Here is a 14,358-nt window from a genome sequence, read left to right as displayed (position 1 = left end):
AGACGAAATCTGATGCATAGCTTCATTGTTAAAACTGATAAAATAATTGCTGTCTTTTGTGATTCTATATGGACTGTGGCAATAATTGTGAAAATATAATAATAGCTCGCAGCAACATATGAACTAGTTCATTTTTGGAACTTAGTGAACTTAGTTCAAAATTTGTATTTTGAACTATAAACTGAACTAGTTCATTTTAAAATTTGTGAATTGAACTTTGAACTAGTTCATGTAGAAAGTGAACTTTCCCAACACTGACCAGGCCTATGTGTATAACCCACCCTTTGTTGCTGTATGCCTACACCATGGGTCTTCTCAAGTTCTTTGGTGGTTGATGGTAGTTTCTCTGGACCTGAGAAGCAGCTAATCACTCGATCATAAAGCAAATGACACCCTGAATTTGTTTTGACAGAGGAATTATCATACAGTTGCCGCTATATAGAAAAGGTGCTACGTTGCAACTTAGAGTGTATGTACAGTATGTGTTAATTTATGCATGCCTTGTCAAGGTGTGGTATAACAGTCTCCTCATTACCAAACACAAAAGAAGACATGCTGAAGAGATGCAGGTGGACAGCCAATGAAGCACTTGTGTGCACATGAAGAACATGATGCCTAATGAGAAAAGAAAATAGATTAGAAAAGATCAGTGTGACATTTTATAATGCTTTTTAAATAGTTGATGCTCTGTAGTGTTACATTGTAAAACTGAATACAGTAAGTTTATCTCATTTTTATCTTATTTAATCTATATGAACTATTCATATCTGTTTTTATAGTCATGTCTTCACACTTATAACCAGGAGTAAATGCTGATGCTAATAGAATCATTTTTCTAGCATGTGATCATCATGTGGCTGAGAGTGAAGCACATATGGCCTCAGAATAAATCTAATTCACAAACTTCAAATTAGAATCTGCAAGCTCATGCACTGTTACTAGTGATGATGCAAGGATTTCGTACATGTACAGCAGGTTGCAGTCAGCAAAATCTCCTCTGCTTATAAAAGCTATTATTACAATTTCAACTGAAGTTGCTCATATGCATTTTAAGCACCCTCATAAACCCCCTCAGAACTGGGCCGGCTCTGCAATAACATATTAGCTTTACATAATTTGTTGATATAAATCAGGATTTCTCATCACTGAGGAGTTTAACAGAACCGTATGAGGTGGAGACAGAGGAAGAGAGAGCAAAAAGCAAGAGATAGCCTTTTGGTAAAATCCGATTCTTTTTCATTTTTTTCTGAATGTATGATCGTCAAAAATACATAAGTAAACATGTGTCTACACTTGACCCTCCTCTTCCCTCAGTGTGACTTCTGAATGTAGGCTTCCAGCTTTTAGGCCACTATGCTGCTAGAAATAGCAGACTGTTTCTTTCTATATCTCAACTCATCGTCTTATTCCTCTCCTCTGTTCTGAGCTCCTAAGTGAGAACGCAATACAATAAATGATCCTTGGAAGTAATTTTGAGAGCTTTTTGGTTGGATTTGAATTACTATAACAGTTCACATCACAATGTCAGCTAAAAACAATTCTGTTTTTCAATGTATATATATATATATATATATAACACATTACATAATATATCATTCAATATATTAGATTGCAAAATATATTAATATGTTCAATATCACTGCATGATTTGAAAATGCTCCAAATTGCACCTTGAGCTCCAACAGATGCAAGCACATCTGGCATAATATTTTATATGGATGGAAATGAGGATGTATTTGCAATGGTGAAGGTCCTAGATCACATGTCATTTTGACAAATCACAACTTCCAAAGATGTTTTATGGAGTTTTTGTCTACTGAAAATCTTCTGGAAAATGTTTTGTCAGCTGAGAAATTAGCATGTTGAACACACTATACTTCCATTCCTCACAACCTCATTTACATTGCTGTCAAAAATTAAAGATGGTGCTACCTTTACTAAGGTCTATTTGATCATATAGTAACCTGAAATAGTGCAATAGTTTTTTTGAAATAGTTTTAATTTTACATCACCACATTTTTTAACTATAACTTCCTCTAATTTTGAATCATTGATTTTATTGTGTCTCTTGGACATCTGAAGTATACTTACAAATACAAACTTTTTTTTTCTCTCTCAAAAGTAATGAATACTTTTTTTTTTTTCTTTTTTTTAGCAAGGATGCATTAAGGATGCATTAATTTCATAAAATGAAACTGAAAACACTGAAAACAAGTGTAATGGCTCCTGAAAGTTCAGCAAAATATATTCAGCAAATATAGTTATCCAGGAGGAAGCCAAAGCAACACAGCTTTACTAGCAGTAGTTTGAATCTGAACCACAGGGAGTTCAGAGACGATGCTGTCCCACGAGAAAGGCGTAGCTGTCAGAGAACCAGGCCTGGCTTATGACTCCTTTTCTGAACACAGAACAGACACACACTTTAGACACGATCCTTGTTGTTGTGAACAGACAAACTGAGTGTGTATAGCATGTCTATGTGTCCTTACTCTCTTCCACACTCTTTCCCCAGTGCACCAAAGCTGAGAATCAAATTACTGTGAGTAACAGACTATCAAAAAAAAGTGAGTACCTTTCCCATCTGCAGACTGAGAGAAGCAAGAACAATGGACAGAATGGGACAGCATAAGCACATTCATGCGTTTCAGTTTTGTATGCATCTCATAAGACAATAGAATACACAAACACTCACACACACCATTACATAAACTCTCACCTCACAGTAATTGCCAAATATTAAATCAAACCACATGTTCTCAGGGGATACCATTTGAAAATAAGTCCAGCTCACCAGCATTAGAGCAGAATGGGGAGAGAAGAGCAAAAACAGCACGGTAATCGAAAACCTCCCATTGTGTGTGTGTGTGTACCTGTGTGTGTACAATTCCAGTCAAATCAGGTTGTCTAGCAGGAGCGGGCACAGAGTGGGTGGAGGCCGAGCGTTGGACAATGCAGCAGCAGACAGTCGAGAGGAAATGGAGTTCTAACAGAGAATTGAGTCACTTTCATGTTCTTTCTTAACACAAAACATCCCTCCCACCACAGATACCATAATTATACCAAGCACCATTACAAATGCCACAACAACAGGTTTAGTTGATCTTTGCATTAAGTGTTTTTATGATAACATTTTCTGAATGTCATAGATACAGTCAGAAAAGAGGTCCAGCAACCCGTAGAGGAAAACAAATTATAGTTACCATAGCTACAGGCTCATGGGGAAAATTAAGGGTAATAGGTAAGTACACTCTAAAAACTGCTGGGTTGAAAACAACCCAATTTGGGTTATTTTGACAACCCAGCGCTGGGTCAAAAAGGGACGAACCCAGCGCTGGGTTGTTTTAACCCAACCAGTTGGGTTATTATATTTAACCCAGCCTGCTGGGTTGCCTTTTTATGGTTTAAAATGACTATATTGCAGGGTTTCAAAAACCAGAGCGGGTGTTTTTTTATCACTGTATTTCAGAAGGAAAACTACTGTATTTAGAAAATGTTCGATATCATTTCGCATATGCTTGATAAGGCAGCGTTTGTGAGCTCAGCACCGCTCTGCAGCCGTTACCGGAGAAACCTACCTCTCCTGCTCTTAGCGCCTCCTGCTGGCAGAAAATAAACTCGCAGAGTGCAGCCATGTGGGGAAACAATGCATTTCTACGTTAAAATTAACCCAAATTGAGCTAGGCATTAAACCTACAAATGTTGTTCATTTTAAATATCACTTTTACACACAAATAATAATTACCAAAAGGAAAATATTTATTAAAAACAAGAGAAAAGTCAAAAAGTAACATGTTAGAAGAAAAATGCAGAAAAGGATGGCATTAACAGCTACAGAGTTCATAAACAAAGCATTGAACATTTGATGAATATAACTTAAGATCAAATTGGACTTTGTTCAATTGTATAAAAATATACGAAAACACGTACAATAAATTTACAATTAGTTAGTTTTTTTTCCAACTATTCTGGCATGACAGTACACAAATAAATCACTACATTAACTTTGATATTATAACCTTTAACAGACGCATGTGTGTGTGTGTGTGTGTGAAAGAATGTGAGCAGGTGTATGAATGACAGAGTGTAAACTCTTCTACTAAACAACACAGAGAAAGCATTTAACTTTTTTTTTTTTTTAACTAATTATACACTTACAGTTTGTTTCATAGTCCATGAATACAGATCATGCATCACGGTCAATTTTCATGATGTCTTTAGCATAACTGATGTAATCATGAAGAAACCCCATCAGCACAGCATGTGACATCTTCTACATCATCCAGGGCAGCGTCCTCCTTTAAAACCACCGCTGCATCAGTTTAGGGGAAAGAAGATTCTCCTCTCTGACCAGCATTCATCCCAGTCACCGCCTGCTCTTCATCAGTGGCCTAAGAGAAACACATTTGAAAAAATTAAACATTTAAACTATCCATTTTCAGGTAGAGGTGTATTCACATCCGTAAGGATAGGTAAATAATCGGTTTTAAAGTTTCAACACTTTGTGCGGTTGTTTAATGTCTCAGTCCACCACAGCGCTCCAGGAGGCTATAATGGCAGCACTAGTGTGAGGACATGCGATATTGTTTGAATAAATATTGCTTTCAGAAAGCTTCTTTACTGAAACATTAAAACAGACATGACATTCACATACCTCACAATATTCACGTACATGGAGGGCTGCTCTTCAAACCGTTAGTTCACCAAATAATTAAAATGTTCATAATTTACTCTCCCCATGTTTTTCCAGACTTATACAAACTCTGTTCATTTTTTGGAAAACATATGAATATATTTAATATTCTCTTTTTGTGTCCTCCATTGCTGGTCTGGGAGACCAATATTTTATTTTGAACATACATGTTTGCTATAATATAATTTAAGATGTATTCATATATAAATATCAGAATTTACTTCTACAATAACTCTATATTTATGAAGCTTGAAAATACTGATTATCCAAACTATAAATGGATTAACAAATATTATGAGAAAACTAAAAATATATTAATTTATGTTTTAAAGACAGACAAAAGTCTTATAGGTTTGGAATGACTTGAGGGCAAGTAAATGATTTTTTGTGTGAACTTTACCTCTAAGAGCGAAGACCAAGAATAATGACTCTCCAAATCAGACAACTCCAAAGTTGGTTTGAGTTCTGTAATAAAAAACACAGACATCAATGGTCTTAATGAAATGAGCACGTAATCACACTGTTGTTGCATCAAAATGTGAAGTAAACTGGCAGGAGACAACAGAAAAATTTATTTTCTAAAAATAACTTACATAAAATCTCAAGGGAATGATGATCTCCCATGTCTCTTGCTTTTTACATCTACAAAAACAAAAAACAAACATTATTTTACTCTTAGTAAAACACAACAACAACTGATAACATGAAATTATGAAGTTTACTTGCCTTAAACTATCTTTCCCTCTCTTCAGAAGAAGCTGAGTAAACCACTTCCTCACACAAGCAGACTTCTGTGTCCTTAACTCCAGTTAGTTTGAGTTCTGCAAAGAGGGACATCAATGGTTTCAATAAAATATTAACATATACATACATACATATATAAAATCACACTGTTTTTGCATCAAAATGTGAAGTTAACAGGCAGGACACAACAGAAACATAAATTTTCTAAAAAAAAAAAAAGTAATAATAATTTAACTTACATCAGTCTCAAAAGAATGAAGTTATCTTGTCTCTGGATTTCAACATCTAAAAAAAACACACACATTATTTTAGTCTTAGTAAAAATAAAGATAACTTGATGTTATTCTGAAGTTTACTCTCCTTAAACCGTCTGTCCCTCTCTTCAGAAGAACACCTCCTCATCCTCACACAGGTCTGTGACTCCTCACACAAACAGCTTCTGTGTCTTTAACTCTCAGCGCGAGGACAATGAAGACAGGAGCTGGACAAGTCTAAAATATTACATGTAAAACATACTTTTAACAGTTACCACTTCAACAGCCTCAAAATAATTATGCTAGTCTTTACTACACAATGCCGTTTCCTTTAGGAGACAAACATACATTCAGTTTAACCGCGAAAAAAAAAAGACAAATTCACATGAGCGTAACCGTGACCATAACCGTCTGTTAACGCCTCAAAGAGAACAGATAATGTAAAATCTTATGTAAATATGACAAAATACATTCACAGACGTTATATTAAAAGTACATCCTCCGTTCAGTAACGTTACATGAGGCAGTTAAGACCTCCGTGTCCGAGGCGAAAACCGCGTCCGTTTTTTTTATATAACGTTAGATATAACGTTAAGCTCCTTTGTTTCCGCCTTTCATAAAACCTTCCGCCTTTCATACAACCGGGTAAACAATAAAAGATAACTTTACATTTTGAATATTTAACGTTACTTACCATAGTCTTTCACTCGCTTCTCGCTTCTATCACGCTGAGAAAATGGCGGCTGCCGGCTGCTCGCACTGGAGAGACGTACGATTTTGACGTGACGTGCGTGCTCTCCTTCACGTCCGCGTCCTCAACCCACCCCCGCTGGGTTAAAAAAGATAGTTATTTTCAACCCAAACTTGGGTTAAAACATCCCAAAATCCTATCCAACGGCCTCAATCCAGCAGTTGGGTTGAAAAAACAACCCAGCGTTTTTTAGAGTGTATGCATTTGATTTAGATAATTAAGTAAACCGTTTGTGTTTGGTTGTAGCACTTTAAATAAACAGTTTTTTAGCCAGTCAAAAAAATAAATTAAAAAAGCTAAAATAATAACTCTAGTTATCCCTAAATCTTGCCCCTTTTAAATGGCATGTTGCTTACTGCATCCATCTACAGAGGTTTATATTAGTGTAAACAAATACAGCAAGGGCACATTTACAGTATTGTTCAAAATAATAGCAGTACAATGTGACTAACCAGAATAATCAAGGTTTTTCGTATATTTTTTTTATTGCTACGTGGCAAACAAGTTACCAGTAGGTTCAGTAGATTCTCAGAAAACAAATGAGACCCAGCATTCATGATATGCACGCTCTTAAGGCTGTGCAATTGGGCAATTAGTTGAATTAGTTGAAAGGGGTGTGTTCAAAAAAATAGCAGTGTGGCATTCAATCACTGAGGTCATCAATTTTGTGAAGAAACAGGTGTGAATCAGGTGGCCCCTATTTAAGGATGAAGCCAACACTTGTTGAACATGCATTTGAAAGCTGAGGAAAATGGGTCGTTCAAGACATTTTTCAGAAGAACAGTGTACTTTGATTAAAAAGTTGATTAGAGAGGGGAAAACCTATAAAGAGGTGCAAAAAATGATAGGCTGTTCAGCTAAAATGATCTCCAATGCCTTAAAATGGAGAGCAAAACCAGAGAGACGTGGAAGAAAACGGAAGACAACCATCAAAATGGATAGAACAATAACCAGAATGGCAAAGGCTCAGCCAATGATCACCTCCAGGATGATCAAGGACAGTCTGGAGTTACCTGTAAGTACTGTGACAGTTAGAAGACGTCTGTGTGAAGCTAATCTATTTTCAAGAATCCCCCGCAAAGTCCCTCTGTTAAAAAAAAGGCATGTGCAGAAGAGGTTACAATTTGCCAAAGAACACATCAACTGGCCTAAAGAGAAATGGAGGAACATTTTTGTGGACTGATGAGAGTAAAATTGTTCTTTTTGGGTCCAAGGGCCACAGGCAGTTTGTGAGACGACCCCCAAACTCTGAATTCAAGCCACAGTACACAGTGAAGACAGTGAAGCATGGAGGTGCAAGCATCATGATATGGGCATGTTTCTCCTACTATGGTGTTGGGCCTATTTATCGCATACCAGGGATCATGGATCAGTTTGCATATGTTAAAATACTTGAAGAGGTCATGTTGCCCTATGCTGAAGAGGACATGCCCTTGAAATGGTTGTTTCAACAAGACAATGACCCAAAACACACTAGTAAACGGGCAAAGTCTTGGTTCCAAACCAACAAAATTAATGTTGTGGAGTGGCCAGCCCAATCTCCAGACCTTAATCCAATTGAGAACTTGTGGGGTGATATCAAAAATGCTGTTTCTGAAGCAAAACCAAGAAATGTGAATGAATTGTGGAATGTTGTTAAAGAATCATGGAGTGGAATAACAGCTGAGAGGTGCCACAAGTTGGTTGACTCCATGCCACACAGATGTCAAGCAGTTTTAAAAAACTGTGGTCATACAACTAAATATTAGTTTAGTGATTCACAGGATTGCTAAATCCCAGAAAAAAAAATGTTTGTACAAAATAGTTTTGAGTTTGTACAGTCAAAGGTAGACACTGCTATTTTTTTGAACACACCCCTTTCAACTAATTGCCCAATTGCACAGCCTTAAGAGCGTGCATATCATGAATGCTGGGTCTTGTTTGTTTTCTGACAATCTACTGAACCTACTGGTAACTTGTTTGCCACGTAGCAATAAAAAATATACGAAAAACCTTGATTATTCTGGTTAGTCACATTGTACTGCTATTATTTTGAACAAAACTGTAAATCGATCAAAAGTGATAGTAAAAGCATTTATAATGGCAAAAGATTTCAAATTTCAAATATTGTTCTTTTGAAGTTTCTAATCAATGGTGAATTCTGAAAAAAAAGTGCATCACATATTAAACAGCATACTTTTAATTATAATTGTAATAAGAAATGCTTATTGAGCACAAAATATGTATTAGAATGATTTCTGAAAGATCACATGAAGACACTGAAGACAGGAGTAATGGCTGCTGAAAAGGAATATTTATTATAGGAATATTTATTATAGAAATTAATTACATGTTAGGATATATTAAAATAGAAACTAGTTATTTAAATTCCAATAATAATTCACAATATTAATGTGTTTACCGCTTTTTTAAGTTGATTTTGCTAGTCAGATGATGTAATTATAATCAAATGTAATCCCAAATGTAAAAACACAAAGAATATTTATTAGTTTAAGTACACACTAGTAAAATATTACTATGCAGGCACATATAAATTTAGTATTTTCCTTAAAAAAAAACCCTACCTTAAAGCGTGATGTCTTACATTGATGTGCATACATATCTGGCTTGTGAGAAATCAGCAACATCCTGCAAAACACATGATTATTAGCATATTGTAGCCTGCAGCTTAAAAGGAATTTAAAAACGAGGAGTTAATGTGACAAAATAGCAAAGGATTTGCATAATATGGCTTATACCAGTAGTTCTCAATTCCAGTCCTCACGTACAGTACCACCGCTCTACATATTTTGCATGTCTCTCTTATTTAACACACCAGCTTGAGATAACCAGCTTGTTAGAAGAGAACTGTGTTTTCAGATTGACTTAGTCCCTACACAGTGTTTAATGCTCCCTACTCCCTGAGCACAGAAAAGTTTATTTCACTTCAGAAAATTCATTCATAGATTTGAGGTATGCCACTACCTTTAATGTCTCAACACAAACAGACAAAACACAGAATTGTGACATAATATATCTGTAAATAAATAAAAATTTCAAGTCTCGCACACTTTAATGCCATTTAAATATACGCTCCTTTCAAACTGGAATCTTGGCAGAATATCCAGCGATGTCCACTTCGCAGAACAATTACAGTCAACAGAACAAACATCTGAAATGACAGGAGAAACCTACAAAATGTGCAGAGAGGTGGTACACAAGGACTGAAATTGAGAACAACTGTAGACTATTGCAGGAGATGATTGAACCCTACTGGAAGCATTTAGTGAAGTTGAGCAGGTCCACCCAGGTCTCCAGAAGCAGAGGTTTGTCTGACACTAATGCATTCTGGGAAAGAAGCAATGCACCACTGGACTCTTTGGCTGTCTGCAGCCTCTCCTTATCTTTTCTGTCTGTCTCTTTGTCAGGGCCTAAAATTGACTCCACTTCTTCCTTATCTTGGAGATTGAAAAAAAAAATGTTATACAATAGTCTACTACAAAACAAGTAAGCAATGAAATGCTGGTAGGAATACACATTAGTGTTCTTGCCTTTGTCAGTGCTGAAATAGTAAGACTGTATTAAAATATCAAGTAATAAAGGTCTGAAGTGATATGTAAATTTCTAAGGAGATGTTTAAAATAAGATTCTCTAAATAAACTACGGACAAAAAAAAAGTATTTAACTTTTTACAGCACTTTCAAATAAATCAAGAACATTTTCTGTAAAATAAAATCTAGCTGTTATTATATTACTATACAATGCTTTTAGAAAACAGTGATTTTTTCATGTCATGACGACTGTATATATGTTGAAGTTTAGGCATTCAACTACTTTGAGAATAAAAATTAAACATTTTAAAACCAGCATAACTGTTTACTGAAAAATTTAGTTAAAGTTAGCAATAACTCTCAAACATTGCAAATGAGTCATAAAAAAGCCTTTTCAGGAAGATACCATGATTAACTCAGTGGTGCCGATCAGTAAAGCTCATTTAGCCAATCAGGCACTGTATTGAATTTATAAATGCTCTTTTATTGGTGTCACTCAATTCATAATGCCAATTTTGCAAAACACTGTTATATATTGCAGCTTGAACTCACTGCACTCAGTGTGCTATGCTGACGTACTAGACCATGATAATATAGATGCTATAGCAAAGCCATTCACTCCATTTACTTATCCACAGGTGTAACTAAGCAACACACTGGGCTCTCTGGGAAAGCACATAATTGGCCTGTCACGATGAGGGGCGAGCACATGATCATGATCACAGATATAGAGATGATGCCATGCGTCTATGTGTGTGTGCATTTGTATTTGTGCTGATGAAGAGAAGATGGATTGGATGGAGGAAGAGAGGGATAAATGAGAAAGGGCAATTGTGAAAGGCAGCCAGCTATCATTTTATTACAGCAACTATTAGCCTCACTGCTCTGATAGCTAAACAATGACTTGAGGGAGATAAGTGAGGCAAATTATCATCTGCCTTTACAAATTAATTCTTTTCACTTCACTTTTATTGTATTGCAGGTTGTTACAGAAGCACTCAATTGAAAATGAGTAATGCTTTCCCAATCTTCAACTGAAATTGTAAATGATGGCATGGATTATAAAAATTATTATTTTCTAGGACAGCTTTTAACCTCAAAATTACTGCTAACTGCGAAAGGTAACACATTTCCACCAAACATATCTGGTGAATATGAGCATTATACATATACAGTATAGTAAAGTGAATGTCATGTGTTTGAATGACAGGGCGGACTAAGGCATAGCATTGCTTACATGCCTCACCATTGGCGATGCTGTCGTCCTTTTTATTGTCCTCTGCTGTTACCTGGGGGGAAATGGAGGGATAAAAAGTGCACAGGGTTAGCTGGGAGAGACATGGCAGAGGAGGGCAAAGGAAAGCAGTGTAGACAGAGGATGTCCACATTCATCCAGTCAGCATGCACTGAGCACGCTCGGGCTCCAGAACCCGACGAAAAATCCTCTAATCTAACATCTGGAGTCGAACCAGAAAGGATTTTCTCTTTCAATTAACTGCTCACAGGAGAGTGAGTGCCATAAACATTAAGGACACCAAATGGTAACAGGGAAAGGCAACACAGGTTTGATAAAAAAAAAAAAAAAAAGAGCTGACAGGATAAGGGGACATGGGTTTGATTAGCATGGCAGTCTTTACTCGCTAACTGAGACACCTTTTTAGAAAACTATTTCAATTCTCATTGTGTTACTTTTTAAGTGACCTGTTGTGATTCTATGGAAACAATCCAGCTTAAGGCCTTAAAAATTTTCCAGTGTGCTTTTTTCTCCATGATTGAACCCAACCTTGTGTCACTTAGAAAGCCTTTTTGAAGCCCAAGGAGTCATCCGACTGTGCAATTTAAATGTGGAGGACAATTAGGGGCTCTCTCTATGCCATGTCTAACGAACGACAGCGCCAGTGATTCACAGATAGACTGTGACTCAACACAGATCTGAGGTGAAGAGAAGGGGAGAGAGGAATGGAGAGAGGAGGGAAGTGAGTGGGATAGGGAAAAGAGAAGAGAACCAGCAGTCTAGCAATTTTAATGTAATAGTAAACACCTCAGGATGCATTTCACACATTACTGCGGTAAACCAGCTGCTGTTCATACCTAATGCAGCTTACATTATCAAAAACACATTAAAGATCTAAAATATTTTTAGGTGACTTTCTTCTCTCTGTGAAACATAAAATAAATTTTGAGAAATGTTTGAATCTTGTATCCATACAATGGAAGTCAGTGGGCTCCAATGTTTGGTTGCCAAAGTTCTTTAAAATATTTTATTTTGTGTTCCCCAGAAGGAAGAAAGTCCTACAGTTTTAGAATGACACGAGGCTGTGTAAATAAGAAAGAGCATTCCTTTATTGTCCTCATTAACTGAAACTCATACTGTTCCAAACCCCTGAAACACAAATTAAAAAAAAGAAAAGAATATTTGGTCACTCTTGAACATCTATTTTTTTTGCTAAGGTTTAATTATTTTTATTTTATCATGTATTTTTGACATTTTTATTAATCTTTTGGGGGGTTTTTTTCACATTTTTCATTTAGTTTTTTAAAGTTCTTCATTTCAATTAACAAAAATTTTAATATAAAAAAATAAATAAAAAAGAATAAACACTGTAAATAGGCTGGGTGTCATAATTTATAAATAATGAGTAAGAAACAGACCAAAACTTATCCAATGGCTTCAGAAGACTTGAATAAGTGAACAGAAGTCGTATAGAACTATTTTTAATTTCTTACATGGTGTTACAGCCCCAATTCATTTATTTTCATTATATGGAAAAGAGAGGCCAGGATAAATAATCAGTCAATTTTGTTTGCCACAGAAAGACATAAGGGTTCGGAAACCACTGTAAATAATGTAAGCAAACGACATTAATGATTTTATTTTTTTGTGAACTATTCCTGTAAAGGTCCATCAATCCAGTCTGATCGCACAGGCATACATGGAAACTCTCTAAAAACTCACAGAAGCAATCTGTCTTAGTCCGATCTAAGCTGAACCACTTGTGAGACATCCACGCTGATGACTGACAGGATAATTGTGCTGCTTTTATATCATTCCAGTGACATGACACAGGTGTTTTACCATTCTCTCTCTCTCTTATTCCATATCTCTCTAATGCTGGATCTGCCAAAGGCGTTCTCTTGATTAGAGAGACAGGAAGAATGACATTAGAGCTAGAAAGAGAGAGGCGTTAGAGGATGTCATAGCCTGTCTCGGCCTTCCGGCCACCAGTCACACTACAGCCAGAGAGCAGAACTTTCTGATGCACACTGCTTGTACAGATGGCATAAACTGAAACACACAGCCACACACAGTGCCACCCCTGGAGTACGGTCGAACCCTCGACTGCATCTGTTCAGAGAGAGAGCAGTCACCATTCATTTTTTATTAGATTCTAAATGGTTATTTGAGATTGCAATAATATTCCACAACATTACTGTTTTTGATGTATTTTTAATTAAATAAATGCAGCCTAGGTGAGCATAGGATATTTTTTTTTAAAACATAAAACATTTGAATTGTGGTGCACTGATCACATAATACCTTAGGGGCTTGAGTGGCGTCCAGTGTAGCAAGACTGTTTTAGGTGTTCTTAGTGTTGTCATCTTCACTATCATCCATTTCAGAAAATGAGGCCAAATGTAGAAGTTATATATTTATATTTATATATATATATATATATATATATATATGTTTGTATCCTAAAAATATGTAAAACAAAACCACAAATTTTTAATCAATGAGAACCTCAGCAAAGTCTCTGTGGTTTGACTCTCCCACACAACCAATTACTGCTATTGGAACTCAGTGTGCCAATGTAATCACACGTGCAACTGAATACCTGGAAATAAAACAAACCTCATATTCAGACACTCTAAATAATTCATGTCTGGTGGGTAGAAGGCATGCCAATTTGGTTCAGTTTTGACATATCAAAACTTTTCCATTAGGTTCAGGTTTTCCACTGACAGATCTGTGAAATTGATTGATATGAAAAAGTACCATCTAGTGTACTGAGAAATTGACACATTCATACTTTATATACATACATACTGTTAAGAATCAGAACTAGCAATGTCTGATTTGCACATACATCACTCTTTTGAGTCAGTTCTTTCTAATGACTCACAAATTGGTTTGCAATTCAGTATTATGGTTTTAACTGAGTAGTTATGTTTGTTGAATGAAACAGAAAAAATATTTAGAAATTTTTATACAGATTTTAAAAAATATATAAAACAAAGTGAAACACTTTTGGAAAATCATGAGTGAGTAAATGGGTTTTTATTTTTAGGTGAACTTTTCCTTTGAGCTTCGTCACACACCAAGAGTTTCTGGTTGTCCTCCCCTGACAATGCCTACATTAAGTTCTGAAAACTATCCCCGAAAATGCA

The 14,358-nt window shown here is 35.9% G+C and overlaps 1 pseudogene; it reads right to left on the bottom strand.

The window, feature by feature from the left end:
- LOC113062687 (androglobin-like) overlaps nt 1-14,358 on the bottom strand; it is a 38,544-nt pseudogene that overhangs the window by 12,971 nt on the left and 11,215 nt on the right.

This window comes from Carassius auratus, chromosome 45, assembly GCF_003368295.1.
Source record: "Carassius auratus strain Wakin chromosome 45, ASM336829v1, whole genome shotgun sequence".
In the NCBI taxonomy this organism is placed as follows: domain Eukaryota; kingdom Metazoa; phylum Chordata; class Actinopteri; order Cypriniformes; family Cyprinidae; genus Carassius; species Carassius auratus.
Note: the sequence above shows the minus strand (reverse complement) of the source record. Positions and strands in the feature narration are given on the sequence as shown.